Below are 26760 nucleotides of genomic sequence, written 5' to 3' on the forward strand. Positions count from 1 at the left end.
GGTGCCCTTCTCCCTGGTGGTCTAGTGGTTAGGATTTGGCGCTTTCACCGCCGCGGCCCGGGTTCGATTCCCGGTCAGGGAAAGCATGCCTTTTGGTTAAAGTCGAGGACTGCCTTTGGCAAATTCAGAGAAAGTGTGCTCAATCTTACATTTATCGTTGGCCACCACACCATGTTCCTCTCCACTTCATGAAACTTCAATCGACTTTGCGAAGAGTGGAAATATAAAGCCTAATTTGTTCAAGTAAGAAAATCCCAAGGGAGAATTTGCCGTGTACCCAGGACCTCATATATGCAACGCCTGTGCTCTACAACCATACTGCACACCCTCTGTCCCTGGTGGTCTAGTGGTTAGGATTCGGCGCTCTCACCGCCGCGGCCCGGGTTCGATTCCCGGTCAGGGAACTGTAGCCTTTTTGTGATAACCCGGGATCGTCCCTCGTAACCGCTATGCAGTAGTGTGGAATCATCGTCTCACAAAACAGAAAAAAAATGCAGATCCTTCGAGCCGGAGTTGAACCAGCGACCTAAGGATCCCTGCCGTTTCCCCTACAGTCCTCCGCTCTACCAACTGAGCTATCGAAGGCACCTCTCCTCTTCGGGACAGTACGATCACTGCAATGTGCCGCTTTCACGTCACACACACAGAGACCTGGAATGAACCCGTGATCTTAGGTCTACCAAAACTACTCTATAAAGCCTAATGCGTTGAGCCAGTAGTTCTTGCCACAGGAGTTCAGAAAAGAGACTGGAAGCATTCTTTGCCAAACATAAAAGATGATGCCAGCCGACCTAAGGATCCCTGCCGTTTCCCCTACAGTCCTCCGCTCTACCAACTGAGCTATCGAAGGCACCTCTCCTCTTCGGGACAGTACGATCACTGCAATGTGCCGCTTTCACGTCACACACACACAGAGACCTGGAATGAACCCGTGATCTTAGGTCTACCAAAACTACTCTATAAAGCCTAATGCGTTGAGCCAGTAGTTCTTGCCACAGGAGTTCAGAAAAGAGACTGGAAGCATTCTTTGCCAAACATAAAAGATGATGCCTATAAGTCACTTCTTAGATGAAGTGACGGAGGCACATCCCCATCAGCCCCTTTGATGGACAACCACATGACAAGAGCATCACAAGCTCCTATGTTGACTCTGGAGGTACCACAAAGCAGGCTTCACCAAAGCAGTCCCTGGGTCCAGTTGTTCTGACAAAATGTGAGCCAATCAAAGTTACTTGCTCTGAGGTGATTCTGAAGGCCGAGGGGTTGAATAGAGAAATAACCAGCTGAGATTGAGGGCATTGTGGAAAAGCAGATGATCAAATATATGGATAGAACTGAGCTGTGCGATGGGATGCACGTGGTGCCCTTCTCCCTGGTGGTCTAGTGGTTAGGATTTGGCGCTTTTACCGCCGCGGCCCGGGTTCGATTCCCGGTCAGGGAAAGCATGCCTTTTGGTTAAAGTCGAGGACTGCCTTTGGCAAATTCAGAGAAAGTGTGCTCAATCTTACATTTATCGTTGGCCACCACACCATGTTCCTCTCCACTTCATGAAACTTCAATCGACTTTGCGAAGAGTGGAAATATAAAGCCTAATTTGTTCAAGTAAGAAAATCCCAAGGGAGAATTTGCCGTGTACCCATCTATCCAAGGCACCTCTCCTCTTCGGGACAGTACGATCACTGCAATGTGCCGCTTTCACGTCACACACACAGAGACATGGATTGAACCCGTGATCTTAGGTCTACCAAAACTACTCTATAAAGCCTAATGCGTTGAGCCAGTAGTTCTTGCCACAGGAGTTCAGAAAAGAGACTGGAAGCATTCTTTGCCAAACATAAAAGATGATGCCACCGACCTAAGGATCCCTGCCGTTTCCCCTACAGTCCTCCGCTCTACCAACTGAGCTATCGAAGGCACCTCTCCTCTTCGGGACAGTACGATCACTGCAATGTGCCGCTTTCACGTCACACACACCACACCATGTTCCTCTCCACTTCATGAAACTTCAATCGACTTTGCGAAGAGTGGAAATATAAAGCCTAATTTGTTCAAGTAAGAAAATCCCAAGGGAGAATTTGCCGTGTACCCAGGACCTCATATATGCAACACCTGTGCTCTACAACCATACTGCACACCCTCTGTCCCTGGTGGTCTAGTGGTTAGGATTCGGCGCTCTCACCTCCGCGGCCCGGGTTCGATTCCCGGTCAGGGAACTGTAGCCTTTTTGTGATAACCCGGGATCGTCCCTCGTAACCGCTATGCAGTAGTGTGGAATCATCGTCTCACAAAACAGAAAAAAAATGCAGCTCCTTCGAGCCGGAGTTGAACCAGCGACCTAAGGATCCCTGCCGTTTCCCCTACAGTCCTCCGCTCTACCAACTGAGCTATCGAAGGCACCTCTCCTCTTCGGGACAGTACGATCACTGCAATGTGCCGCTTTCACGTCACACACACAGAGACCTGGAATGAACCCGTGATCTTAGGTCTACCAAAACTACTCTATAAAGCCTAATGCGTTGAGCCAGTAGTTCTTGCCACAGGAGTTCAGAAAAGAGACTGGAAGCATTCTTTGCCAAACATAAAAGATGATGCCAGCGACCTAAGGATCCCTGCCGTTTCCCCTACAGTCCTCCGCTCTACCAACTGAGCTATCGAAGGCACCTCTCCTCTTCGGGACAGTACGATCACTGCAATGTGCCGCTTTCACGTCACACACACACAGAGACATGGATTGAACCCGTGATCTTAGGTCTACCAAAACTACTCTATAAAGCCTAATGCGTTGAGCCAGTAGTTCTTGCCACAGGAGTTCAGAAAAGAGACTGGAAGCATTCTTTGCCAAACATAAAAGATGATGCCTATAAGTCACTTCTTAGATGAAGTGACGGAGGCACATCCCCATCAGCCCCTTTGATGGACAACCACATGACAAGAGCATCACAAGCTCCTATGTTGACTCTGGAGGTACCACAAAGCAGGCTTCACCAAAGCAGTCCCTGGGTCCAGTTGTTCTGACAAAATGTGAGCCAATCAAAGTTACTTGCTCTGAGGTGATTCTGAAGGCCGAGGGGTTGAATAGAGAAATAACCAGCTGAGATTGAGGGCATTGTGGAAAAGCAGATGATCAAATATATGGATAGAACTGAGCTGTGCGATGGGATGCACGTGGTGCCCTTCTCCCTGGTGGTCTAGTGGTTAGGATTTGGCGCTTTCACCGCCGCGGCCCGGGTTCGATTCCCGGTCAGGGAAAGCATGCCTTTTGGTTAAAGTCGAGGACTGCCTTTGGCAAAATCAGAGAAAGTGTGCTCAATCTTACATTTATCGTTGGCCACCACACCATGTTCCTCTCCACTTCATGAAACTTCAATCGACTTTGCGAAGAGTGGAAATATAAAGCCTAATTTGTTCAAGTAAGAAAATCCCAAGGGAGAATTTGCCGTGTACCCAGGACCTCATATATGCAACGCCTGTGCTCTACAACCATACTGCACACCCTCTGTCCCTGGTGGTCTAGTGGTTAGGATTCGGCGCTCTCACCGCCGCGGCCCGGGTTCGATTCCCGGTCAGGGAACTGTAGCCTTTTTGTGATAACCCGGGATCGTCCCTCGTAACCGCTATGCAGTAGTGTGGAATCATCGTCTCACAAAACAGAAAAAAAATGCCGATCCTTCGAGCCGGAGTTGAACCAGCGACCTAAGGATCCCTGCCGTTTCCCCTACAGTCCTCCGCTCTACCAACTGAGCTATCGAAGGCACCTCTCCTCTTCGGGACAGTACGATCACTGCAATGTGCCGCTTTCACGTCACACACACAGAGACCTGGAATGAACCCGTGATCTTAGGTCTACCAAAACTACTCTATAAAGCCTAATGCGTTGAGCCAGTAGTTCTTGCCACAGGAGTTCAGAAAAGAGACTGGAAGCATTCTTTGCCAAACATAAAAGATGATGCCAGCGACCTAAGGATCCCTGCCGTTTCCCCTACAGTCCTCCGCTCTACCAACTGAGCTATCGAAGGCACCTCTCCTCCTTCGGGACAGTACGATCACTGCAATGTGCCGCTTTCACGTCACACACACACAGAGACATGGATTGAACCCGTGATCTTAGGTTTACCAAAACTACTCTATAAAGCCTAATGCGTTGAGCCAGTAGTTCTTGCCTCAGGAGTTCAGAAAAGAGACTGGAAGCATTCTTTGCCAAACATAAAAGATGATGCCTATAAGTCACTTAGATGAAGTGACGGAGGCACATCCCCATCAGCCCCTTTGATGGACAACCACATGACAAGAGCATCACAAGCTCCTATGTTGACTCTGGAGGTACCACAAAGCAGGCTTCACCAAAGCAGTCCCTGGGTCCAGTTGTTCTGACAAAATGTGAGCCAATCAAAGTTACTTGCTCTGAGGTGATTCTGAAGGCCGAGGGGTTGAATAGAGAAATAACCAGCTGAGATTGAGGGCATTGTGGAAAAGCAGATGATCAAATATATGGATAGAACTGAGCTGTGCGATGGGATGCACGTGGTGCCCTTCTCCCTGGTGGTCTAGTGGTTAGGATTTGGCGCTTTCACCGCCGCGGCCCGGGTTCGATTCCCGGTCAGGGAAAGCGTGCCTTTTGGTTAAAGTCGAGGACTGCCTTTGGCAAATTCAGAGAAAGTGTGCTCAATCTTACATTTATCGTTGGCCACCACACCATGTTCCTCTCCACTTCATGAAACTTCAATCGACTTTGCGAAGAGTGGAAATATAAAGCCTAATTTGTTCAAGTAAGAAAATCCCAAGGGAGAATTTGCCGTGTACCCAGGACCTCATATATGCAACACCTGTGCTCTACAACCATACTGCACACCCTCTGTCCCTGGTGGTCTAGTGGTTAGGATTCGGCGCTCTCACCGCCGCGGCCCGGGTTCGATTCCCGGTCAGGGAACTGTAGCCTTTTTGTGATAACCCGGGATCGTCCCTCGTAACCGCTATGCAGTAGTGTGGAATCATCGTCTCACAAAACAGAAAAAAAATGCCGATCCTTCGAGCCGGAGTTGAACCAGCGACCTAAGGATCCCTGCCGTTTCCCCTACAGTCCTCCGCTCTACCAACTGAGCTATCGAAGGCACCTCTCCTCTTCGGGACAGTACGATCACTGCAATGTGCCGCTTTCACGTCACACACACAGAGACATGGAATGAACCCGTGATCTTAGGTCTACCAAAACTACTCTATAAAGCCTAATGCGTTGAGCCAGTAGTTCTTGCCACAGGAGTTCAGAAAAGAGACTGGAAGCATTCTTTGCCAAACATAAAAGATGATGCCAGCGACCTAAGGATCCCTGCCGTTTCCCCTACAGTCCTCCGCTCTACCAACTGAGCTATCGAAGGCACCTCTCCTCTTCGGGACAGTACGATCACTGCAATGTGCCGCTTTCACGTCACACACACAGAGACATGGATTGAACCCGTGATCTTAGGTTTACCAAAACTACTCTATAAAGCCTAATGCGTTGAGCCAGTAGTTCTTGCCACAGGAGTTCAGAAAAGAGACTGGAAGCATTCTTTGCCAAACATAAAAGATGATGCCTATAAGTCACTTCTTAGATGAAGTGACGGAGGCACATCCCCATCAGCCCCTTTGATGGACAACCACATGACAAGAGCATCACAAGCTCCTATGTTGACTCTGGAGGTACCACAAAGCAGGCTTCACCAAAGCAGTCCCTGGCTCCAGTTGTTCTGACAAAATGTGAGCCAATCAAAGTTACTTGCTCTGAGGTGATTCTGAAGGCCGAGGGGTTGAATAGAGAAATAACCAGCTGAGATTGAGGGCATTGTGGAAAAGCAGATGATCAAATATATGGATAGAACTGAGCTGTGCGATGGGATGCACGTGGTGCCCTTCTCCCTGGTGGTCTAGTGGTTAGGATTTGGCGCTTTCACCGCCGCGGCCCGGGTTCGATTCCCGGTCAGGGAAAGCATGCCTTTTGGTTAAAGTCGAGGACTGCCTTTGGCAAATTCAGAGAAAGTGTGCTCAATCTTACATTTATCGTTGGCCACCACACCATGTTCCTCTCCACTTCATGAAACTTCAATCGACTTTGCGAAGAGTGGAAATATAAAGCCTAATTTGTTCAAGTAAGAAAATCCCAAGGGAGAATTTGCCGTGTACCCAGGACCTCATATATGCAACGCCTGTGCTCTACAACCATACTGCACACCCTCTGTCCCTGGTGGTCTAGTGGTTAGGATTCGGCGCTCTCACCGCCGCGGCCCGGGTTCGATTCCCGGTCAGGGAACTGTAGCCTTTTTGTGATAACCCGGGATCGTCCCTCGTAACCGCTATGCAGTAGTGTGGAATCATCGTCTCACAAAACAGAAAAAAAATGCCGATCCTTCGAGCCGGAGTTGAACCAGCGACCTAAGGATCCCTGCCGTTTCCCCTACAGTCCTCCGCTCTACCAACTGAGCTATCGAAGGCACCTCTCCTCTTCGGGACAGTACGATCACTGCAATGTGCCGCTTTCACGTCACACACACAGAGACCTGGAATGAACCCGTGATCTTAGGTCTACCAAAACTACTCTATAAAGCCTAATGCGTTGAGCCAGTAGTTCTTGCCACAGGAGTTCAGAAAAGAGACTGGAAGCATTCTTTGCCAAACATAAAAGATGATGCCAGCGACCTAAGGATCCCTGCCGTTTCCCCTACAGTCCTCCGCTCTACCAACTGAGCTATCGAAGGCACCTCTCCTCTTCGGGACAGTACGATCACTGCAATGTGCCGCTTTCACGTCACACACAGAGACATGGATTGAACCCGTGATCTTAGGTCTACCAAAACTACTCTATAAAGCCTAATGCGTTGAGCCAGTAGTTCTTGCCACAGGAGTTCAGAAAAGAGACTGGAAGCATTCTTTGCCAAACATAAAAGATGATGCCTATAAGTCACTTCTTAGATGAAGTGACGGAGGCACATCCCCATCAGCCCCTTTGATGGACAACCACATGACAAGAGCATCACAAGCTCCTATGTTGACTCTGGAGGTACCACAAAGCAGGCTTCACCAAAGCAGTCCCTGGCTCCAGTTGTTCTGACAAAATGTGAGCCAATCAAAGTTACTTGCTCTGAGGTGATTCTGAAGGCCGAGGGGTTGAATAGAGACATAACCAGCTGAGATTGAGGGCATTGTGGAAAAGCAGATGATCAACTATATGGATAGAACTGAGCTGTGCGATGGGATGCAAGTGGTGCCCTTCTCCCTGGTGGTCTAGTGGTTAGGATTTGGCGCTTTCACCGCCGCGGCCCGGGTTCGATTCCCGGTCAGGGAAAGCATGCCTTTTGGTTAAAGTCGAGGACTGCCTTTGGCAAATTCAGAGAAAGTGTGCTCAATCTTACATTTATCGTTGGCCACCACACCATGTTCCTCTCCAGTTCATGAAACTTCAATCGACTTTGCGAAGAGTGGAAATATAAAGCCTAATTTGTTCAAGTAAGAAAATCCCAAGGGAGAATTTGCCGTGTACCCAGGACCTCATATATGCAACGCCTGTGCTCTACAACCATACTGCACACCCTCTGTCCCTGGTGGTCTAGTGGTTAGGATTCGGCGCTCTCACCGCCGCGGCCCGGGTTCGATTCCCGGTCAGGGAACTGTAGCCTTTTTGTGATAACCCGGGATCGTCCCTCGTAACCGATATGCAGTAGTGTGGAATCATCGTCTCACAAAACAGAAAAAAAAATACGATCCTTCGAGCCGGAGTTGAACCAGCGACCTAAGGATCCCTGCCGTTTCCCCTACAGTCCTCCGCTCTACCAACTGAGCTATCGAAGGCACCTCTCCTCTTCGGGACAGTACGATCACTGCAATGTGCCGCTTTCACGTCACACACACAGAGACCTGGAATGAACCCGTGATCTTAGGTCTACCAAAACTACTCTATAAAGCCTAATGCGTTGAGCCAGTAGTTCTTGCCACAGGAGTTCAGAAAAGAGACTGGAAGCATTCTTTGCCAAACATAAAAGATGATGCCAGCGACCTAAGGATCCCTGCCGTTTCCCCTACAGTCCTCCGCTCTACCAACTGAGCTATCGAAGGCACCTCTCCTCTTCGGGACAGTACGATCACTGCAATGTGCCGCTTTCACGTCACACACACAGAGACCTGGAATGAACCCGTGATCTTAGGTCTACCAAAACTACTCTATAAAGCCTAATGCGTTGAGCCAGTAGTTCTTGCCACAGGAGTTCAGAAAAGAGACTGGAAGCATTCTTTGCCAAACATAAAAGATGATGCCTATAAGTCACTTCTTAGATGAAGTGACGGAGGCACATCCCCATCAGCCCCTTTGATGGACAACCACATGACAAGAGCATCACAAGCTCCTATGTTGACTCTGGAGGTACCACAAAGCAGGCTTCACCAAAGCAGTCCCTGGCTCCAGTTGTTCTGACAAAATGTGAGCCAATCAAAGTTACTTGCTCTGAGGTGATTCTGAAGGCCGAGGGGTTGAATAGAGAAATAACCAGCTGAGATTGAGGGCATTGTGGAAAAGCAGATGATCAAATATATGGATAGAACTGAGCTGTGCGACGGGATGCACGTGGTGCCCTTCTCCCTGGTGGTCTAGTGGTTAGGATTTGGCGCTTTCACCGCCGCGGCCCGGGTTCGATTCCCGGTCAGGGAAAGCATGCCTTTTGGTTAAAGTCGAGGACTGCCTTTGGCAAATTCAGAGAAAGTGTGCTCAATCTTACATTTATCGTTGGCCACCACACCATGTTCCTCTCCACTTCATGAAACTTCAATCGACTTTGCGAAGAGTGGAAATATAAAGCCTAATTTGTTCAAGTAAGAAAATCCCAAGGGAGAATTTGCCGTGTACCCAGCTATCCAAGGCACCTCTCCTCTTCGGGACAGTACGATCACTGCAATGTGCCGCTTTCACGTCACACACACAGAGACATGGATTGAACCCGTGATCTTAGGTCTACCAAAACTACTCTATAAAGCCTAATGCGTTGAGCCAGTAGTTCTTGCCACAGGAGTTCAGAAAAGAGACTGGAAGCATTCTTTGCCAAACATAAAAGATGATGCCACCGACCTAAGGATCCCTGCCGTTTCCCCTACAGTCCTCCGCTCTACCAACTGAGCTATCGAAGGCACCTCTCCTCTTCGGGACAGTACGATCACTGCAATGTGCCGCTTTCACGTCACACACACCACACCATGTTCCTCTCCACTTCATGAAACTTCAATCGACTTTGCGAAGAGTGGAAATATAAAGCCTAATTTGTTCAAGTAAGAAAATCCCAAGGGAGAATTTGCCGTGTACCCAGGACCTCATATATGCAACACCTGTGCTCTACAACCATACTGCACACCCTCTGTCCCTGGTGGTCTAGTGGTTAGGATTCGGCGCTCTCACCTCCGCGGCCCGGGTTCGATTCCCGGTCAGGGAACTGTAGCCTTTTTGTGATAACCCGGGATCGTCCCTCGTAACCGCTATGCAGTAGTGTGGAATCATCGTATCACAAAACAGAAAAAAAATGCAGATCCTTCGAGCCGGAGTTGAACCAGCGACCTAAGGATCCCTGCCGTTTCCCCTACAGTCCTCCGCTCTACCAACTGAGCTATCGAAGGCACCTCTCCTCTTCGGGACAGTACGATCACTGCAATGTGCCGCTTTCACGTCACACACACACAGAGACCTGGAATGAACCCGTGATCTTAGGTCTACCAAAACTACTCTATAAAGCCTAATGCGTTGAGCCAGTAGTTCTTGCCACAGGAGTTCAGAAAAGAGACTGGAAGCATTCTTTGCCAAACATAAAAGATGATGCCACCGACCTAAGGATCCCTGCCGTTTCCCCTACAGTCCTCCGCTCTACCAACTGAGCTATCGAAGGCACCTCTCCTCTTCGGGACAGTACGATCACTGCAATGTGCCGCTTTCACGTCACACACACACAGAGACCTGGAATGAACCCGTGATCTTAGGTCTACCAAAACGACTCTATAAAGCCTAATGCGTTGAGCCAGTAGTTCTTGCCACAGGAGTTCAGAAAAGAGACTGGAAGCATTCTTTGCCAAACATAAAAGATGATGCCTATAAGTCACTTCTTAGATGAAGTGACGGAGGCACATCCCCATCAGCCCCTTTGATGGACAACCACATGACAAGAGCATCACAAGCTCCTATGTTGACTCTGGAGGTACCACAAAGCAGGCTTCACCAAAGCAGTCCCTGGGTCCAGTTGTTCTGACAAAATGTGAGCCAATCAAAGTTACTTGCTCTGAGGTGATTCTGAAGGCCGAGGGGTTGAATAGAGAAATAACCAGCTGAGATTGAGGGCATTGTGGAAAAGCAGATGATCAAATATATGGATAGAACTGAGCTGTGCGATGGGATGCAAGTGGTGCCCTTCTCCCTGGTGGTCTAGTGGTTAGGATTTGGCGCTTTCACCGCCGCGGCCCGGGTTCGATTCCCGGTCAGGGAAAGCATGCCTTTTGGTTAAAGTCGAGGACTGCCTTTGGCAAATTCAGAGAAAGTGTGCTCAATCTTACATTTATCGTTGGCCACCACACCATGTTCCTCTCCACTTCATGAAACTTCAATCGACTTTGCGAAGAGTGGAAATATAAAGCCTAATTTGTTCAAGTAAGAAAATCCCAAGGGAGAATTTGCCGTGTACCCAGCTATCCAAGGCACCTCTCCTCTTCGGGACAGTACGATCACTGCAATGTGCCGCTTTCACGTCACACACACAGAGACATGGATTGAACCCGTGATCTTAGGTCTACCAAAACTACTCTATAAAGCCTAATGCGTTGAGCCAGTAGTTCTTGCCACAGGAGTTCAGAAAAGAGACTGGAAGCATTCTTTGCCAAACATAAAAGATGATGCCACCGACCTAAGGATCCCTGCCGTTTCCCCTACAGTCCTCCGCTCTACCAACTGAGCTATCGAAGGCACCTCTCCTCTTCGGGACAGTACGATCACTGCAATGTGCCGCTTTCACGTCACACACACACAGAGACCTGGAATGAACCCGTGATCTTAGGTCTACCAAAACGACTCTATAAAGCCTAATGCGTTGAGCCAGTAGTTCTTGCCACAGGAGTTCAGAAAAGAGACTGGAAGCATTCTTTGCCAAACATAAAAGATGATGCCTATAAGTCACTTCTTAGATGAAGTGACGGAGGCACATCCCCATCAGCCCCTTTGATGGACAACCACATGACAAGAGCATCACAAGCTCCTATGTTGACTCTGGAGGTACCACAAAGCAGGCTTCACCAAAGCAGTCCCTGGCTCCAGTTGTTCTGACAAAATGTGAGCCAATCAAAGTTACTTGCTCTGAGGTGATTCTGAAGGCCGAGGGGTTGAATAGAGAAATAACCAGCTGAGATTGAGGGCATTGTGGAAAAGCAGATGATCAAATATATGGATAGAACTGAGCTGTGCGATGGGATGCAAGTGGTGCCCTTCTCCCTGGTGGTCTAGTGGTTAGGATTTGGCGCTTTTACCGCCGCGGCCCGGGTTCGATTCCCGGTCAGGGAAAGCATGCCTTTTGGTTAAAGTCGAGGACTGCCTTTGGCAAATTCAGAGAAAGTGTGCTCAATCTTACATTTATCGTTGGCCACCACACCATGTTCCTCTCCACTTCATGAAACTTCAATCGACTTTGCGAAGAGTGGAAATATAAAGCCTAATTTGTTCAAGTAAGAAAATCCCAAGGGAGAATTTGCCGTGTACCCAGCTATCCAAGGCACCTCTCCTCTTCGGGACAGTACGATCACTGCAATGTGCCGCTTTCACGTCACACACACAGAGACATGGATTGAACCCGTGATCTTAGGTCTACCAAAACTACTCTATAAAGCCTAATGCGTTGAGCCAGTAGTTCTTGCCACAGGAGTTCAGAAAAGAGACTGGAAGCATTCTTTGCCAAACATAAAAGATGATGCCACCGACCTAAGGATCCCTGCCGTTTCCCCTACAGTCCTCCGCTCTACCAACTGAGCTATCGAAGGCACCTCTCCTCTTCGGGACAGTACGATCACTGCAATGTGCCGCTTTCACGTCACACACACACAGAGACCTGGATTGAACCCGTGATCTTAGGTCTACCAAAACGACTCTATAAAGCCTAATGCGTTGAGCCAGTAGTTCTTGCCACAGGAGTTCAGAAAAGAGACTGGAAGCATTCTTTGCCAAACATAAAAGATGATGCCTATAAGTCACTTCTTAGATGAAGTGACGGAGGCACATCCCCATCAGCCCCTTTGATGGACAACCACATGACAAGAGCATCACAAGCTCCTATGTTGACTCTGGAGGTACCACAAAGCAGGCTTCACCAAAGCAGTCCCTGGGTCCAGTTGTTCTGACAAAATGTGAGCCAATCAAAGTTACTTGCTCTGAGGTGATTCTGAAGGCCGAGGGGTTGAATAGAGACATAACCAGCTGAGATTGAGGGCATTGTGGAAAAGCAGATGATCAAATATATGGATAGAACTGAGCTGTGCGATGGGATGCAAGTGGTGCCCTTCTCCCTGGTGGTCTAGTGGTTAGGATTTGGCGCTTTCACCGCCGCGGCCCGGGTTCGATTCCCGGTCAGGGAAAGCATGCCTTTTGGTTAAAGTCGAGGACTGCCTTTGGCAAATTCAGAGAAAGTGTGCTCAATCTTACATTTATCGTTGGCCACCACACCATGTTCCTCTCCACTTCATGAAACTTCAATCGACTTTGCGAAGAGTGGAAATATAAAGCCTAATTTGTTCAAGTAAGAAAATCCCAAGGGAGAATTTGCCGTGTACCCAGCTATCCAAGGCACCTCTCCTCTTCGGGACAGTACGATCACTGCAATGTGCCGCTTTCACGTCACAAACACAGAGACATGGATTGAACCCGTGATCTTAGGTCTACCAAAACTACTCTATAAAGCCTAATGCGTTGAGCCAGTAGTTCTTGCCACAGGAGTTCAGAAAAGAGACTGGAAGCATTTTTTGCCAAACATAAAAGATTATGCCAGCGACCTAAGGATCCCTGCCGTTTCCCCTACAGTCCTCCGCTCTACCAACTGAGCTATCGAAGGCACCTCTCCTCTTCGGGACAGTACGATCACTGCAATGTGCCGCTTTCACGTCGCACACACCACACCATGTTCCTCTCCACTTCATGAAACTTCAATCGACTTTGCGAAGAGTGGAAATATAAAGCCTAATTTGTTCAAGTAAGAAAATCCCAAGGGAGAATTTGCCGTGTACCCAGGACCTCATATATGCAACGCCTGTGCTCTACAACCATACTGCACACCCTCTGTCCCTGGTGGTCTAGTGGTTAGGATTCGGCGCTCTCACCTCCGCGGCCCGGGTTCGATTCCCGGTCAGGGAACTGTAGCCTTTTTGTGATAACCCGGGATCGTCCCTCGTAACCGCTATGCAGTAGTGTGGAATCATCGTCTCACAAAACAGAAAAAAAATGCAGATCCTTCGAGCCGGAGTTGAACCAGCGACCTAAGGATCCCTGCCGTTTCCCCTACAGTCCTCCGCTCTACCAACTGAGCTATCGAAGGCACCTCTCCTCTTCGGGACAGTACGATCACTGCAATGTGCCGCTTTCACGTCACACACACACAGAGACCTGGAATGAACCCGTGATCTTAGGTCTACCAAAACTACTCTATAAAGCCTAATGCGTTGAGCCAGTAGTTCTTGCCACAGGAGTTCAGAAAAGAGACTGGAAGCATTCTTTGCCAAACATAAAAGATGATGCCAGCGACCTAAGGATCCCTGCCGTTTCCCCTACAGTCCTCCGCTCTACCAACTGAGCTATCGAAGGCACCTCTCCTCTTCGGGACAGTACGATCACTGCAATGTGCCGCTTTCACGTCACACACACACAGAGACCTGGAATGAACCCGTGATCTTAGGTCTACCAAAACGACTCTATAAAGCCTAATGCGTTGAGCCAGTAGTTCTTGCCACAGGAGTTCAGAAAAGAGACTGGAAGCATTCTTTGCCAAACATAAAAGATGATGCCTATAAGTCACTTCTTAGATGAAGTGACGGAGGCACATCCCCATCAGCCCCTTTGATGGACAACCACATGACAAGAGCATCACAAGCTCCTATGTTGACTCTGGAGGTACCACAAAGCAGGCTTCACCAAAGCAGTCCCTGGGTCCAGTTGTTCTGACAAAATGTGAGCCAATCAAAGTTACTTGCTCTGAGGTGATTCTGAAGGCCGAGGGGTTGAATAGAGACATAACCAGCTGAGATTGAGGGCATTGTGGAAAAGCAGATGATCAAATATATGGATAGAACTGAGCTGTGCGATGGGATGCACGTGGTGCCCTTCTCCCTGGTGGTCTAGTGGTTAGGATTTGGCGCTTTCACCGCCGCGGCCCGGGTTCGATTCCCGGTCAGGGAAAGCATGCCTTTTGGTTAAAGTCGAGGACTGCCTTTGGCAAATTCAGAGAAAGTGTGCTCAATCTTACATTTATCGTTGGCCACCACACCATGTTCCTCTCCAGTTCATGAAACTTCAATCGACTTTGCGAAGAGTGGAAATATAAAGCCTAATTTGTTCAAGTAAGAAAATCCCAAGGGAGAATTTGCCGTGTACCCATCTATCCAAGGCACCTCTCCTCTTCGGGACAGTACGATCACTGCAATGTGCCGCTTTCACGTCACACACACAGAGACATGGATTGAACCCGTGATCTTAGGTTTACCAAAACTACTCTATAAAGCCTAATGCGTTGAGCCAGTAGTTCTTGCCACAGGAGTTCAGAAAAGAGACTGGAAGCATTCTTTGCCAAACATAAAAGATGATGCCAGCGACCTAAGGATCCCTGCCGTTTCCCCTACAGTCCTCCGCTCTACCAACTGAGCTATCGAAGGCACCTCTCCTCTTCGGGACAGTACGATCACTGCAATGTGCCGCTTTCACGTCACACACACACAGAGACCTGGAATGAACCCGTGATCTTAGGTCTACCAAAACGACTCTATAAAGCCTAATGCGTTGAGCCAGTAGTTCTTGCCACAGGAGTTCAGAAAAGAGACTGGAAGCATTCTTTGCCAAACATAAAAGATGATGCCTATAAGTCACTTCTTAGATGAAGTGACGGAGGCACATCCCCATCAGCCCCTTTGATGGACAACCACATGACAAGAGCATCACAAGCTCCTATGTTGACTCTGGAGGTACCACAAAGCAGGCTTCACCAAAGCAGTCCCTGGCTCCAGTTGTTCTGACAAAATGTGAGCCAATCAAAGTTACTTGCTCTGAGGTGATTCTGAAGGCCGAGGGGTTGAATAGAGAAATAACCAGCTGAGATTGAGGGCATTGTGGAAAAGCAGATGATCAAATATATGGATAGAACTGAGCTGTGCGATGGGATGCACGTGGTGCCCTTCTCCCTGGTGGTCTAGTGGTTAGGATTTGGCGCTTTTACCGCCGCGGCCCGGGTTCGATTCCCGGTCAGGGAAAGCATGCCTTTTGGTTAAAGTCGAGGACTGCCTTTGGCAAATTCAGAGAAAGTGTGCTCAATCTTACATTTATCGTTGGCCACCACACCATGTTCCTCTCCACTTCATGAAACTTCAATCGACTTTGCGAAGAGTGGAAATATAAAGCCTAATTTGTTCAAGTAAGAAAATCCCAAGGGAGAATTTGCCGTGTACCCAGCTATCCAAGGCACCTCTCCTCTTCGGGACAGTACGATCACTGCAATGTGCCGCTTTCACGTCACACACACAGAGACATGGATTGAACCCGTGATCTTAGGTCTACCAAAACTACTCTATAAAGCCTAATGCGTTGAGCCAGTAGTTCTTGCCACAGGAGTTCAGAAAAGAGACTGGAAGCATTCTTTGCCAAACATAAAAGATGATGCCACCGACCTAAGGATCCCTGCCGTTTCCCCTACAGTCCTCCGCTCTACCAACTGAGCTATCGAAGGCACCTCTCCTCTTCGGGACAGTACGATCACTGCAATGTGCCGCTTTCACGTCACACACACACAGAGACCTGGAATGAACCCGTGATCTTAGGTCTACCAAAACGACTCTATAAAGCCTAATGCGTTGAGCCAGTAGTTCTTGCCACAGGAGTTCAGAAAAGAGACTGGAAGCATTCTTTGCCAAACATAAAAGATGATGCCTATAAGTCACTTCTTAGATGAAGTGACGGAGGCACATCCCCATCAGCCCCTTTGATGGACAACCACATGACAAGAGCATCACAAGCTCCTATGTTGACTCTGGAGGTACCACAAAGCAGGCTTCACCAAAGCAGTCCCTGGGATCCAGTTGTTCTGACAAAATGTGAGCCAATCAAAGTTACTTGCTCTGAGGTGATTCTGAAGGCCGAGGGGTTGAATAGAGACATAACCAGCTGAGATTGAGGGCATTGTGGAAAAGCAGATGATCAAATATATGGATAGAACTGAGCTGTGCGATGGGATGCAAGTGGTGCCCTTCTCCCTGGTGGTCTAGTGGTTAGGATTTGGCGCTTTCACCGCCGCGGCCCGGGTTCGATTCCCGGTCAGGGAAAGCATGCCTTTTGGTTAAAGTCGAGGACTGCCTTTGGCAAATTCAGAGAAAGTGTGCTCAATCTTACATTTATCGTTGGCCACCACACCATGTTCCTCTCCACTTCATGAAACTTCAATCGACTTTGCGAAGAGTGGAAATATAAAGCCTAATTTGTTCAAGTAAGAAAATCCCAAGGGAGAATTTGCCGTGTACCCAGGACCTCATATATGCAACGCCTGTGCTCTACAACCATACTGCACACCCTCTGTCCCTGGTGGTCTAGTGGTTAGGATTCGGCGCTCTCACCGCCGCGGCCCGGGTTCGATTCCCGGTCAGGGAACTGTAGCCTTTTTGTGATAACCCGGGATCGTCCCTCGTAACCGCTATGCAGTAGTGTGGAATCATCGTCTCACAAAACAGAAAAAAAATGCCGATCCTTCGAGCCGGAGTTGAACCAGCGACCTAAGGATCCCTGCCGTTTCCCCTACAGTCCTCCGCTCTACCAACTGAGCTATCGAAGGCACCTCTCCTCTTCGGGACAGTACGATCACTGCAATGTGCCGCTTTCACGTCACACACACACAGAGACCTGGAATGAACCCGTGATCTTAGGTCTACCAAAACTACTCTATAAAGCCTAATGCGTTGAGCCAGTAGTTCTTGCCACAGGAGTTCAGAAAAGAGACTGGAAGCATTCTTTGCCAAACATAAAAGATGATGCCAGCGACCTAAGGATCCCTGCCGTTTTCCCTACAGTCCTCCGCTCTACCAACTGAGCTATCGAAGGCACCTCTCCTCCTCGGGACAGTACGATCACTGCAATGTGCCGCTTTCACGTCACACACACACAGAGACATGGATTGAACCCGTGATCTTAGGTCTACCAAAACTACTCTATAAAGCCTAATGCGTTGAGCCAGTAGTTCTTGCCACAGGAGTTCAGAAAAGAGACTGGAAGCATTCTTTGCCAAACATAAAAGATGATGCCAGCGACCTAAGGATCCCTGCCGTTTCCCCTACAGTCCTCCGCTCTACCAACTGAGCTATCGAAGGCACCTCTCCTCTTCGGGACAGTACGATCACTGCAATGTGCCGCTTTCACGTCACACACACACAGAGACCTGGAATGAACCCGTGATCTTAGGTCTACCAAAACTACTCTATAAAGCCTAATGCGTTGAGCCAGTAGTTCTTGCCACAGGAGTTCAGAAAAGAGACTGGAAGCATTCTTTGCCAAACATAAAAGATGATGCCAGCGACCTAAGGATCCCTGCCGTTTTCCCTACAGTCCTCCGCTCTACCAACTGAGCTATCGAAGGCACCTCTCCTCCTCGGGACAGTACGATCACTGCAATGTGCCGCTTTCACGTCACACACACAGAGACATGGATTGAACCCGTGATCTTAGGTCTACCAAAACTACTCTATAAAGCCTAATGCGTTGAGCCAGTAGTTCTTGCCACAGGAGTTCAGAAAAGAGACTGGAAGCATTCTTTGCCAAACATAAAAGATGATGCCAGCGACCTAAGGATCCCTGCCGTTTCCCCTACAGTCCTCCGCTCTACCAACTGAGCTATCGAAGGCACCTCTCCTCCTCGGGACAGTACGATCACTGCAATGTGCCGCTTTCACGTCACACACACACAGAGACATGGATTGAACCCGTGATCTTAGGTTTACCAAAACTACTCTATAAAGCCTAATGCGTTGAGCCAGTAGTTCTTGCCACAGGAGTTCAGAAAAGAGACTGGAAGCATTCTTTGCCAAACATAAAAGATGATGCCTATAAGTCACTTCTTAGATGAAGTGACGGAGGCACATCCCCATCAGCCCCTTTGATGGACAACCACATGACAAGAGCATCACAAGCTCCTATGTTGACTCTGGAGGTACCACAAAGCAGGCTTCACCAAAGCAGTCCCTGGGTCCAGTTGTTCTGACAAAATGTGAGCCAATCAAAGTTACTTGCTCTGAGGTGATTCTGAAGGCCGAGGGGTTGAATAGAGAAATAACCAGCTGAGATTGAGGGCATTGTGGAAAAGCAGATGATCAAATATATGGATAGAACTGAGCTGTGCGATGGGATGCAAGTGGTGCCCTTCTCCCTGGTGGTCTAGTGGTTAGGATTTGGCGCTTTTACCGCCGCGGCCCGGGTTCGATTCCCGGTCAGGGAAAGCATGCCTTTTGGTTAAAGTCGAGGACTGCCTTTGGCAAATTCAGAGAAAGTGTGCTCAATCTTACATTTATCGTTGGCCACCACACCATGTTCCTCTCCACTTCATGAAACTTCAATCGACTTTGCGAAGAGTGGAAATATAAAGCCTAATTTGTTCAAGTAAGAAAATCCCAAGGGAGAATTTGCCGTGTACCCAGCTATCCAAGGCACCTCTCCTCTTCGGGACAGTACGATCACTGCAATGTGCCGCTTTCACGTCACACACACAGAGACATGGATTGAACCCGTGATCTTAGGTCTACCAAAACTACTCTATAAAGCCTAATGCGTTGAGCCAGTAGTTCTTGCCACAGGAGTTCAGAAAAGAGACTGGAAGCATTCTTTGCCAAACATAAAAGATGATGCCACCGACCTAAGGATCCCTGCCGTTTCCCCTACAGTCCTCCGCTCTACCAACTGAGCTATCGAAGGCACCTCTCCTCTTCGGGACAGTACGATCACTGCAATGTGCCGCTTTCACGTCACACACACACAGAGACCTGGAATGAACCCGTGATCTTAGGTCTACCAAAACTACTCTATAAAGCCTAATGCGTTGAGCCAGTAGTTCTTGCCACAGGAGTTCAGAAAAGAGACTGGAAGCATTCTTTGCCAAACATAAAAGATGATGCCTATAAGTCACTTCTTAGATGAAGTGACGGAGGCACATCCCCATCAGCCCCTTTGATGGACAACCACATGACAAGAGCATCACAAGCTCCTATGTTGACTCTGGAGGTACCACAAAGCAGGCTTCACCAAAGCAGTCCCTGGGTCCAGTTGTTCTGACAAAATGTGAGCCAATCAAAGTTACTTGCTCTGAGGTGATTCTGAAGGCCGAGGGGTTGAATAGAGACATAACCAGCTGAGATTGAGGGCATTGTGGAAAAGCAGATGATCAAATATATGGATAGAACTGAGCTGTGCGATGGGATGCACGTGGTGCCCTTCTCCCTGGTGGTCTAGTGGTTAGGATTTGGCGCTTTCACCGCCGCGGCCCGGGTTCGATTCCCGGTCAGGGAAAGCGTGCCTTTTGGTTAAAGTCGAGGACTGCCTTTGGCAAATTCAGAGAAAGTGTGCTCAATCTTACATTTATCGTTGGCCACCACACCATGTTCCTCTCCAGTTCATGAAACTTCAATCGACTTTGCGAAGAGTGGAAATATAAAGCCTAATTTGTTCAAGTAAGAAAATCCCAAGGGAGAATTTGCCGTGTACCCATCTATCCAAGGCACCTCTCCTCTTCGGGACAGTACGATCACTGCAATGTGCCGCTTTCACGTCACACACACAGAGACATGGATTGAACCCGTGATCTTAGGTCTACCAAAACTACTCTATAAAGCCTAATGCGTTGAGCCAGTAGTTCTTGCCACAGGAGTTCAGAAAAGAGACTGGAAGCATTCTTTGCCAAACATAAAAGATGATGCCACCGACCTAAGGATCCCTGCCGTTTCCCCTACAGTCCTCCGCTCTACCAACTGAGCTATCGAAGGCACCTCTCCTCCTCGGGACAGTACGATCACTGCAATGTGCCGCTTTCACGTCACACACACACAGAGACATGGATTGAACCCGTGATCTTAGGTCTACCAAAACGACTCTATAAAGCCTAATGCGTTGAGCCAGTAGTTCTTGCCACAGGAGTTCAGAAAAGAGACTGGAAGCATTCTTTGCCAAACATAAAAGATGATGCCTATAAGTCACTTCTTAGATGAAGTGACGGAGGCACATCCCCATCAGCCCCTTTGATGGACAACCACATGACAAGAGCATCACAAGCTCCTATGTTGACTCTGGAGGTACCACAAAGCAGGCTTCACCAAAGCAGTCCCTGGGTCCAGTTGTTCTGACAAAATGTGAGCCAATCAAAGTTACTTGCTCTGAGGTGATTCTGAAGGCCGAGGGGTTGAATAGAGAAATAACCAGCTGAGATTGAGGGCATTGTGGAAAAGCAGATGATCAAATATATGGATAGAACTGAGCTGTGCGATGGGATGCACGTGGTGCCCTTCTCCCTGGTGGTCTAGTGGTTAGGATTTGGCGCTTTTACCGCCGCGGCCCGGGTTCGATTCCCGGTCAGGGAAAGCATGCCTTTTGGTTAAAGTCGAGGACTGCCTTTGGCAAATTCAGAGAAAGTGTGCTCAATCTTACATTTATCGTTGGCCACCACACCATGTTCCTCTCCAGTTCATGAAACTTCAATCGACTTTGCGAAGAGTGGAAATATAAAGCCTAATTTGTTCAAGTAAGAAAATCCCAAGGGAGAATTTGCCGTGTACCCAGCTATCCAAGGCACCTCTCCTCTTCGGGACAGTACGATCACTGCAATGTGCCGCTTTCACGTCACACACACAGAGACATGGATTGAACCCGTGATCTTAGGTCTACCAAAACTACTCTATAAAGCCTAATGCGTTGAGCCAGTAGTTCTTGCCACAGGAGTTCAGAAAAGAGACTGGAAGCATTCTTTGCCAAACATAAAAGATGATGCCAGCCGACCTAAGGATCCCTGCCGTTTCCCCTACAGTCCTCCGCTCTACCAACTGAGCTATCGAAGGCACCTCTCCTCTTCGGGACAGTACGATCACTGCAATGTGCCGCTTTCACGTCACACACACACAGAGACCTGGAATGAACCCGTGATCTTAGGTCTACCAAAACTACTCTATAAAGCCTAATGCGTTGAGCCAGTAGTTCTTGCCACAGGAGTTCAGAAAAGAGACTGGAAGCATTCTTTGCCAAACATAAAAGATGATGCCTATAAGTCACTTCTTAGATGAAGTGACGGAGGCACATCCCCATCAGCCCCTTTGATGGACAACCACATGACAAGAGCATCACAAGCTCCTATGTTGACTCTGGAGGTACCACAAAGCAGGCTTCACCAAAGCAGTCCCTGGGTCCAGTTGTTCTGACAAAATGTGAGCCAATCAAAGTTACTTGCTCTGAGGTGATTCTGAAGGCCGAGGGGTTGAATAGAGACATAACCAGCTGAGATTGAGGGCATTGTGGAAAAGCAGATGATCAAATATATGGATAGAACTGAGCTGTGCGATGGGATGCAAGTGGTGCCCTTCTCCCTGGTGGTCTAGTGGTTAGGATTTGGCGCTTTCACCGCCGCGGCCCGGGTTCGATTCCCGGTCAGGGAAAGCATGCCTTTTGGTTAAAGTCGAGGACTGCCTTTGGCAAATTCAGAGAAAGTGTGCTCAATCTTACATTTATCGTTGGCCACCACACCATGTTCCTCTCCAGTTCATGAAACTTCAATCGACTTTGCGAAGAGTGGAAATATAAAGCCTAATTTGTTCAAGTAAGAAAATCCCAAGGGAGAATTTGCCGTGTACCCAGCTATCCAAGGCACCTCTCCTCTTCGGGACAGTACGATCACTGCAATGTGCCGCTTTCACGTCACACACACAGAGACATGGATTGAACCCGTGATCTTAGGTCTACCAAAACTACTCTATGAAGGCTAATGCGTTGAGCCAGTAGTTCTTGCCACAGGAGTTCAGAAAAGAGACTGGAAGCATTCTTTGCCAAACATAAAAGATGATGCCAGCGACCTAAGGATCCCTGCCGTTTCCCCTACAGTCCTCCGCTCTACCAACTGAGCTATCGAAGGCACCTCTCCTCTTCGGGACAGTACGATCACTGCAATGTGCCGCTTTCACGTCACACACACACAGAGACCTGGAATGAACCCGTGATCTTAGGTCTACCAAAACGACTCTATAAAGCCTAATGCGTTGAGCCAGTAGTTCTTGCCACAGGAGTTCAGAAAAGAGACTGGAAGCATTCTTTGCCAAACATAAAAGATGATGCCTATAAGTCACTTCTTAGATGAAGTGACGGAGGCACATCCCCATCAGCCCCTTTGATGGACAACCACATGACAAGAGCATCACAAGCTCCTATGTTGACTCTGGAGGTACCACAAAGCAGGCTTCACCAAAGCAGTCCCTGGGTCCAGTTGTTCTGACAAAATGTGAGCCAATCAAAGTTACTTGCTCTGAGGTGATTCTGAAGGCCGAGGGGTTGAATAGAGACATAACCAGCTGAGATTGAGGGCATTGTGGAAAAGCAGATGATCAAATATATGGATAGAACTGAGCTGTGCGATGGGATGCAAGTGGTGCCCTTCTCCCTGGTGGTCTAGTGGTTAGGATTTGGCGCTTTCACCGCCGCGGCCCGGGTTCGATTCCCGGTCAGGGAAAGCATGCCTTTTGGTTAAAGTCGAGGACTGCCTTTGGCAAATTCAGAGAAAGTGTGCTCAATCTTACATTTATCGTTGGCCACCACACCATGTTCCTCTCCAGTTCATGAAACTTCAATCGACTTTGCGAAGAGTGGAAATATAAAGCCTAATTTGTTCAAGTAAGAAAATCCCAAGGGAGAATTTGCCGTGTACCCAGCTATCCAAGGCACCTCTCCTCTTCGGGACAGTACGATCACTGCAATGTGCCGCTTTCACGTCACACACACAGAGACATGGATTGAACCCGTGATCTTAGGTCTACCAAAACTACTCTATGAAGCCTAATGCGTTGAGCCAGTAGTTCTTGCCACAGGAGTTCAGAAAAGAGACTGGAAGCATTCTTTGCCAAACATAAAAGATGATGCCAGCGACCTAAGGATCCCTGCCGTTTTCCCTACAGTCCTCCGCTCTACCAACTGAGCTATCGAAGGCACCTCTCCTCTTCGGGACAGTACGATCACTGCAATGTGCCGCTTTCACGTCACACACACACAGAGACCTGGAATGAACCCGTGATCTTAGGTCTACCAAAACGACTCTATAAAGCCTAATGCGTTGAGCCAGTAGTTCTTGCCACAGGAGTTCAGAAAAGAGACTGGAAGCATTCTTTGCCAAACATAAAAGATGATGCCTATAAGTCACTTCTTAGATGAAGTGACGGAGGCACATCCCCATCAGCCCCTTTGATGGACAACCACATGACAAGAGCATCACAAGCTCCTATGTTGACTCTGGAGGTACCACAAAGCAGGCTTCACCAAAGCAGTCCCTGGTCCAGTTGTTCTGACAAAATGTGAGCCAATCAAAGTTACTTGCTCTGAGGTGATTCTGAAGGCCGAGGGGTTGAATAGAGAAATAACCAGCTGAGATTGAGGGCATTGTGGAAAAGCAGATGATCAAATATATGGATAGAACTGAGCTGTGCGATGGGATGCACGTGGTGCCCTTCTCCCTGGTGGTCTAGTGGTTAGGATTTGGCGCTTTCACCGCCGCGGCCCGGGTTCGATTCACGGTCAGGAAAGCTGCCCTTTTGGTTAAAGTCGAGGACTGCCTTTGGCAAATCAGGAGAAAGTGTGCTCAATCTTACATTTTATCGGGGGGTTTCATTTGTTCAGGAAATCCCAAGGGAAATTGCGGACAGCCTTTTGCAAATTCTAAAATGTGCACAATCTTTACATTTATCGGGCCACCACGCCATGTTCCTTCCGGTCATGTACCTTTGAATCGACTCCCGCGAAAAGAGTTGGAAATCTAAAACAGATTTCTTCAAGTAAGAAATCCAAGGGAGAATTTGCCGTGTACCGAGCTATCGAAGGCACCTCTCCTTCTCGGGACAGTACGATCACTGCAATGTGCCGCTTTCACGTCACACACAGAGACATGGATTGAACCCGTGATCTTAGGTCTACCAAAACTACTCTATAAAGCCTAATGCGTTGAGCCAGTAGTTCTTGCCACAGGAGTTCAGAAAAGAGACTGGAAGCATTCTTTGCCAAACATAAAAGATGATGCCACCGACCTAAGGATCCCTGCCGTTTCCCCTACAGTCCTCCGCTCTACCAACTGAGCTATCGAAGGCACCTCTCCTCTTCGGGACAGTACGATCACTGCAATGTGCCGCTTTCACGTCACACACACCACACCATGTTCCTCTCCACTTCATGAAACTTCAATCGACTTTGCGAAGAGTGGAAATATAAAGCCTAATTTGTTCAAGTAAGAAAATCCCAAGGGAGAATTTGCCGTGTACCCAGGACCTCATATATGCAACGCCTGTGCTCTACAACCATACTGCACACCCTCTGTCCCTGGTGGTCTAGTGGTTAGGATTCGGCGCTCTCACCTCCGCGGCCCGGGTTCGATTCCCGGTCAGGGAACTGTAGCCTTTTTGTGATAACCCGGGATCGTCCCTCGTAACCGCTATGCAGTAGTGTGGAATCATCGTCTCACAAAACAGAAAAAAAATGCAGATCCTTCGAGCCGGAGTTGAACCAGCGACCTAAGGATCCCTGCCGTTTCCCCTACAGTCCTCCGCTCTACCAACTGAGCTATCGAAGGCACCTCTCCTCTTCGGGACAGTACGATCACTGCAATGTGCCGCTTTCACGTCACACACACAGAGACCTGGAATGAACCCGTGATCTTAGGTCTACCAAAACTACTCTATAAAGCCTAATGCGTTGAGCCAGTAGTTCTTGCCACAGGAGTTCAGAAAAGAGACTGGAAGCATTCTTTGCCAAACATAAAAGATGATGCCAGCCGACCTAAGGATCCCTGCCGTTTCCCCTACAGTCCTCCGCTCTACCAACTGAGCTATCGAAGGCACCTCTCCTCTTCGGGACAGTACGATCACTGCAATGTGCCGCTTTCACGTCACACACACACAGAGACATGGAATCGAACCCGGGATCTTAGGTCTACCAAAACTACTCTATAAAGCCTAATGCGTTGAGCCAGTAGTTCTTGCCACAGGAGTTCAGAAAAGAGACTGGAAGCATTCTTTGCCAAACATAAAAGATGATGCCTATAAGTCACTTCTTAGATGAAGTGACGGAGGCACATCCCCATCAGCCCCTTTGATGGACAACCACATGACAAGAGCATCACAAGCTCCTATGTTGACTCTGGAGGTACCACAAAGCAGGCTTCACCAAAGCAGTCCCTGGGTCCAGTTGTTCTGACAAAATGTGAGCCAATCAAAGTTACTTGCTCTGAGGTGATTCTGAAGGCCGAGGGGTTGAATAGAGAAATAACCAGCTGAGATTGAGGGCATTGTGGAAAAGCAGATGATCAAATATATGGATAGAACTGAGCTGTGCGATGGGATGCACGTGGTGCCCTTCTCCCTGGTGGTCTAGTGGTTAGGATTTGGCGCTTTCACCGCCGCGGCCCGGGTTCGATTCCCGGTCAGGGAAAGCGTGCCTTTTGGTTAAAGTCGAGGACTGCCTTTGGCAAATTCAGAGAAAGTGTGCTCAATCTTACATTTATCGTTGGCCACCACACCATGTTCCTCTCCACTTCATGAAACTTCAATCGACTTTGCGAAGAGTGGAAATATAAAGCCTAATTTGTTCAAGTAAGAAAATCCCAAGGGAGAATTTGCCGTGTACCCAGCTATCCAAGGCACCTCTCCTCTTCGGGACAGTACGATCACTGCAATGTGCCGCTTTCACGTCACACACACAGAGACATGGATTGAACCCGTGATCTTAGGTCTACCAAAACTACTCTATAAAGCCTAATGCGTTGAGCCAGTAGTTCTTGCCACAGGAGTTCAGAAAAGAGACTGGAAGCATTCTTTGCCAAACATAAAAGATGATGCCAGCGACCTAAGGATCCCTGCCGTTTCCCCTACAGTCCTCCGCTCTACCAACTGAGCTATCGAAGGCACCTCTCCTCTTCGGGACAGTACGATCACTGCAATGTGCCGCTTTCACGTCGCACACACCACACCATGTTCCTCTCCACTTCATGAAACTTCAATCGACTTTGCGAAGAGTGGAAATATAAAGCCTAATTTGTTCAAGTAAGAAAATCCCAAGGGAGAATTTGCCGTGTACCCAGGACCTCATATATGCAACGCCTGTGCTCTACAACCATACTGCACACCCTCTGTCCCTGGTGGTCTAGTGGTTAGGATTCGGCGCTCTCACCTCCGCGGCCCGGGTTCGATTCCCGGTCAGGGAACTGTAGCCTTTTTGTGATAACCCGGGATCGTCCCTCGTAACCGCTATGCAGTAGTGTGGAATCATCGTCT

At 48.6% G+C, this 26760-nt stretch overlaps 36 non-coding genes across 36 annotated transcripts; 26 read left to right on the forward strand and 10 right to left on the reverse strand.

Moving 5' to 3' along the window:
• The first annotated feature begins 10 nt into the window (after window positions 1-10).
• trnae-uuc lies at window positions 11-82 on the forward strand. Its single transcript has one exon. It is a non-coding gene; the product is annotated as a tRNA-Glu (tRNA).
• A 250-nt stretch (window positions 83-332) lies between these two features.
• Window positions 333-404, forward strand: trnae-cuc. Its single transcript has one exon. It is a non-coding gene; the product is annotated as a tRNA-Glu (tRNA).
• A 94-nt stretch (window positions 405-498) lies between these two features.
• trnay-gua lies at window positions 499-585 on the reverse strand. Its single transcript is given in 2 exon segments — window positions 499-534; window positions 549-585. It is a non-coding gene; the product is annotated as a tRNA-Tyr (tRNA).
• Window positions 586-2141: 1556 nt separating this feature from the next.
• On the forward strand, window positions 2142-2213 carry trnae-cuc. The gene has a single exon. It is a non-coding gene; the product is annotated as a tRNA-Glu (tRNA).
• Window positions 2214-2307: 94 nt separating this feature from the next.
• trnay-gua lies at window positions 2308-2394 on the reverse strand. The gene is given in 2 exon segments: window positions 2308-2343; window positions 2358-2394. It is a non-coding gene; the product is annotated as a tRNA-Tyr (tRNA).
• Window positions 2395-3177: 783 nt separating this feature from the next.
• trnae-uuc lies at window positions 3178-3249 on the forward strand. Its single transcript has one exon. It is a non-coding gene; the product is annotated as a tRNA-Glu (tRNA).
• Window positions 3250-3499: 250 nt separating this feature from the next.
• trnae-cuc lies at window positions 3500-3571 on the forward strand. The gene has a single exon. It is a non-coding gene; the product is annotated as a tRNA-Glu (tRNA).
• Window positions 3572-3665: 94 nt separating this feature from the next.
• trnay-gua lies at window positions 3666-3752 on the reverse strand. Its single transcript is given in 2 exon segments — window positions 3666-3701; window positions 3716-3752. It is a non-coding gene; the product is annotated as a tRNA-Tyr (tRNA).
• A 781-nt stretch (window positions 3753-4533) lies between these two features.
• trnae-uuc lies at window positions 4534-4605 on the forward strand. The gene has a single exon. It is a non-coding gene; the product is annotated as a tRNA-Glu (tRNA).
• A 250-nt stretch (window positions 4606-4855) lies between these two features.
• trnae-cuc lies at window positions 4856-4927 on the forward strand. Its single transcript has one exon. It is a non-coding gene; the product is annotated as a tRNA-Glu (tRNA).
• Window positions 4928-5021: 94 nt separating this feature from the next.
• Window positions 5022-5108, reverse strand: trnay-gua. Its single transcript is given in 2 exon segments — window positions 5022-5057; window positions 5072-5108. It is a non-coding gene; the product is annotated as a tRNA-Tyr (tRNA).
• Window positions 5109-5889: 781 nt separating this feature from the next.
• Window positions 5890-5961, forward strand: trnae-uuc. Its single transcript has one exon. It is a non-coding gene; the product is annotated as a tRNA-Glu (tRNA).
• A 250-nt stretch (window positions 5962-6211) lies between these two features.
• trnae-cuc lies at window positions 6212-6283 on the forward strand. The gene has a single exon. It is a non-coding gene; the product is annotated as a tRNA-Glu (tRNA).
• A 94-nt stretch (window positions 6284-6377) lies between these two features.
• Window positions 6378-6464, reverse strand: trnay-gua. The gene is given in 2 exon segments: window positions 6378-6413; window positions 6428-6464. It is a non-coding gene; the product is annotated as a tRNA-Tyr (tRNA).
• A 779-nt stretch (window positions 6465-7243) lies between these two features.
• On the forward strand, window positions 7244-7315 carry trnae-uuc. Its single transcript has one exon. It is a non-coding gene; the product is annotated as a tRNA-Glu (tRNA).
• Window positions 7316-7565: 250 nt separating this feature from the next.
• On the forward strand, window positions 7566-7637 carry trnae-cuc. The gene has a single exon. It is a non-coding gene; the product is annotated as a tRNA-Glu (tRNA).
• A 94-nt stretch (window positions 7638-7731) lies between these two features.
• trnay-gua lies at window positions 7732-7818 on the reverse strand. Its single transcript is given in 2 exon segments — window positions 7732-7767; window positions 7782-7818. It is a non-coding gene; the product is annotated as a tRNA-Tyr (tRNA).
• A 781-nt stretch (window positions 7819-8599) lies between these two features.
• On the forward strand, window positions 8600-8671 carry trnae-uuc. The gene has a single exon. It is a non-coding gene; the product is annotated as a tRNA-Glu (tRNA).
• Window positions 8672-9371: 700 nt separating this feature from the next.
• On the forward strand, window positions 9372-9443 carry trnae-cuc. The gene has a single exon. It is a non-coding gene; the product is annotated as a tRNA-Glu (tRNA).
• A 94-nt stretch (window positions 9444-9537) lies between these two features.
• trnay-gua lies at window positions 9538-9624 on the reverse strand. The gene is given in 2 exon segments: window positions 9538-9573; window positions 9588-9624. It is a non-coding gene; the product is annotated as a tRNA-Tyr (tRNA).
• Window positions 9625-10409: 785 nt separating this feature from the next.
• On the forward strand, window positions 10410-10481 carry trnae-uuc. Its single transcript has one exon. It is a non-coding gene; the product is annotated as a tRNA-Glu (tRNA).
• Window positions 10482-12537: 2056 nt separating this feature from the next.
• trnae-uuc lies at window positions 12538-12609 on the forward strand. The gene has a single exon. It is a non-coding gene; the product is annotated as a tRNA-Glu (tRNA).
• A 700-nt stretch (window positions 12610-13309) lies between these two features.
• On the forward strand, window positions 13310-13381 carry trnae-cuc. The gene has a single exon. It is a non-coding gene; the product is annotated as a tRNA-Glu (tRNA).
• Window positions 13382-13475: 94 nt separating this feature from the next.
• Window positions 13476-13562, reverse strand: trnay-gua. The gene is given in 2 exon segments: window positions 13476-13511; window positions 13526-13562. It is a non-coding gene; the product is annotated as a tRNA-Tyr (tRNA).
• A 785-nt stretch (window positions 13563-14347) lies between these two features.
• trnae-uuc lies at window positions 14348-14419 on the forward strand. The gene has a single exon. It is a non-coding gene; the product is annotated as a tRNA-Glu (tRNA).
• Window positions 14420-16476: 2057 nt separating this feature from the next.
• Window positions 16477-16548, forward strand: trnae-uuc. The gene has a single exon. It is a non-coding gene; the product is annotated as a tRNA-Glu (tRNA).
• A 250-nt stretch (window positions 16549-16798) lies between these two features.
• On the forward strand, window positions 16799-16870 carry trnae-cuc. Its single transcript has one exon. It is a non-coding gene; the product is annotated as a tRNA-Glu (tRNA).
• Window positions 16871-16964: 94 nt separating this feature from the next.
• Window positions 16965-17051, reverse strand: trnay-gua. The gene is given in 2 exon segments: window positions 16965-17000; window positions 17015-17051. It is a non-coding gene; the product is annotated as a tRNA-Tyr (tRNA).
• Window positions 17052-19696: 2645 nt separating this feature from the next.
• On the forward strand, window positions 19697-19768 carry trnae-uuc. Its single transcript has one exon. It is a non-coding gene; the product is annotated as a tRNA-Glu (tRNA).
• A 2057-nt stretch (window positions 19769-21825) lies between these two features.
• On the forward strand, window positions 21826-21897 carry trnae-uuc. The gene has a single exon. It is a non-coding gene; the product is annotated as a tRNA-Glu (tRNA).
• Window positions 21898-22889: 992 nt separating this feature from the next.
• On the forward strand, window positions 22890-22961 carry trnae-uuc. The gene has a single exon. It is a non-coding gene; the product is annotated as a tRNA-Glu (tRNA).
• A 991-nt stretch (window positions 22962-23952) lies between these two features.
• Window positions 23953-24024, forward strand: trnae-uuc. The gene has a single exon. It is a non-coding gene; the product is annotated as a tRNA-Glu (tRNA).
• A 784-nt stretch (window positions 24025-24808) lies between these two features.
• On the forward strand, window positions 24809-24880 carry trnae-cuc. Its single transcript has one exon. It is a non-coding gene; the product is annotated as a tRNA-Glu (tRNA).
• Window positions 24881-24974: 94 nt separating this feature from the next.
• On the reverse strand, window positions 24975-25061 carry trnay-gua. Its single transcript is given in 2 exon segments — window positions 24975-25010; window positions 25025-25061. It is a non-coding gene; the product is annotated as a tRNA-Tyr (tRNA).
• Window positions 25062-25846: 785 nt separating this feature from the next.
• Window positions 25847-25918, forward strand: trnae-uuc. The gene has a single exon. It is a non-coding gene; the product is annotated as a tRNA-Glu (tRNA).
• A 700-nt stretch (window positions 25919-26618) lies between these two features.
• trnae-cuc lies at window positions 26619-26690 on the forward strand. The gene has a single exon. It is a non-coding gene; the product is annotated as a tRNA-Glu (tRNA).
• The last annotated feature ends 70 nt before the right edge of the window (window positions 26691-26760 follow it).

Source organism: Esox lucius, chromosome 1, assembly GCF_011004845.1.
Source record: "Esox lucius isolate fEsoLuc1 chromosome 1, fEsoLuc1.pri, whole genome shotgun sequence".
Lineage (NCBI taxonomy): Eukaryota > Metazoa > Chordata > Actinopteri > Esociformes > Esocidae > Esox > Esox lucius.